The sequence below is a fragment of the Conger conger genome, chromosome 18 (assembly GCF_963514075.1).
Source record: "Conger conger chromosome 18, fConCon1.1, whole genome shotgun sequence".
In the NCBI taxonomy this organism is placed as follows: domain Eukaryota; kingdom Metazoa; phylum Chordata; class Actinopteri; order Anguilliformes; family Congridae; genus Conger; species Conger conger.
In genome coordinates, this window is record NC_083777.1 from 22,202,464 (window position 1) to 22,204,403 (window position 1,940).

The following is a 1,940-nucleotide window of genomic DNA, read 5'->3' on the forward strand; positions in this document are numbered from 1 at the left end:
GGCAGGGTGAGACAGAATGAGGGAAGACAAAAATAAAATCCGTTTTTCAGGATTTCCTCAGATGAGATTTCTACCTCCACACAAACAAATTCTGCCAAGTACAACAGGAGTCAGTGTGAGAAAAGCTGACACTTGAATTCTGAGCAAAGTGAAGGTATGGGGGTGGGAGGAAGAGATTTGGACAGGCAGATAAGGCGTAGAGAATAAACTGGTTTCTGCTCATCAGAAAAGAGGAAGAAATCACTGTGCAGTTTCATCACTTTTTATTGCCAGAAACAAATTGCTCCTTTAAAACCACATCGTTTTTTGTTTTATTAACACCAAAAATAGTCTATTTTCTCCCAAATGAATACATTATTTGGTCCCCACTCTTACAAAGAAGCTATGAAGGGCAGACAAGGTTACAGTATTGCGTTCTAGTTGCGAGTGTATTTCAAATTTCTCAAATTGTTGCCGGGCTCTTTCGGCTCTTGCCAAGGGGACATTAAAGCGCCCTTTCAGTGTCCTCTGCTCCACTTCAGAGCCACCAAATATATCGACCTGTTCCACTGAAGCCTCTGATCTGAAAGGGATTCAATAACGGGAGTGGACGCGCCATCAGTTAGCCTGACTAGGGCTACGTATGTGTCGCTCCTCTGAAAATGGAAAGCTGGTTCTTTAAGCATCTCTCCCAGGAGACACTGGGCAAAGTCTGTTTCTCTGGAAAATCTGGGGGAGTGAGCACGCACACACCCACCAGTGAAGAGGCGTTTTCACAGCTCTCCTGCAGGACACACACCGAAACAGTGAGGATGTGTGTTCACAGCTCTCCTGCAGGAGTGAGCACGCACACCCCACCAGTGAAGAGGTGTGTTCACGGCTCTCCTGCAGGACACACACCCCACCAGTGAAGAGGCGTATTCACAGCTCTCCTGCAGGAGTGAGCACGCACACCCCACCAGTGAAGAGGTGTGTTCACAGCTCTCCTGCAGGACACACACCCCACCAGTGAAGAGGTGTGTTCACAGCTCTCCTGCAGGAGTGAGCACGCACACCCCACCAGTGAAGAGGTGTGTTCACAGCTCTCCTGCAGGACACACACCCCACCAGTGAAGAGGTGTGTTCACAGCTCTCCTGCAGGAGTGAGCACACACACCCCACCAGTGAAGAGGTGTGTTTATAGCTCACCTGCAGAAGTGAGCACACACCGAACCAGTGAGGAGGTGTGTTCACAGCTCTCCTGCAGGACACACACCAAACCAGTGAAGAGGTGTGTTCATAGCTCTCCTGCAGGAGTGAGCACACACCCCACCAGTGAAGAGGTGTGTTCACAGCTCTCCTGCAGGAGTGAGGACACACACCCCACCAGTGAAGAGGCATATTCACAGCTGTCATGCAGGACCAGATGCCCATGCTCTGTATGCACCAGGCCAGATGGTGGCTGTCCTGTGATTTACCTCATTTATGCCATTGACTTAGTCTACTTTAAAGATGACAGAATGAAAGATTAAACAAGCCATCATTATGATACTTAAATAATCTTATTTTCAATATTTTTTCAATATTTACTTCAAGGTTGTCCTCTTCGAATGTATTTTGAGTGGATGGCTTCCTTCATAATCTGAGGAGAGGGGACTGGGAGAAATCATTTGAAATATAGAGCATGGGAGCGTTGCTTTCTTTAATCTCTGTGACCCTCGTGTACTGTGAGTGCGCATTCATTGGATTTTTGACTATTTATCCTCTACAGTAAGAGCTAGCAGGGGGGCTAAGGGGGGCTGTTGTGTATACTGGTTCGATACACTCAAACACAAATGAAATGTATCTGACGGTGCCTTTTTCACAGACAGAAAAGCTCGACAAATACACTGATACACTGACACTGCCTAAGTAGAGTGGGTTACTATGACATCAGTACTTGACCCTGTGTACTCTATGTGAATGTGCTTTAGCTGCCTACT

General features: G+C 47.2%; 1 protein-coding gene across 2 annotated transcripts in view; it reads right to left on the bottom strand.

Moving 5' to 3' along the window:
* Positions 1-246: 246 nt before the first annotated feature.
* si:dkey-191g9.5 (rap1 GTPase-GDP dissociation stimulator 1) overlaps positions 247-1,940 on the bottom strand; it is a 24,402-nt gene continuing 22,708 nt past the window's right edge. For both annotated transcript variants that reach the window (XM_061227355.1, XM_061227357.1), the window contains one exon: positions 247-1,940. This exon is cut by the window's right edge and continues 587 nt beyond it. The gene's annotated coding sequence lies outside the window, so the exon portion shown is untranslated.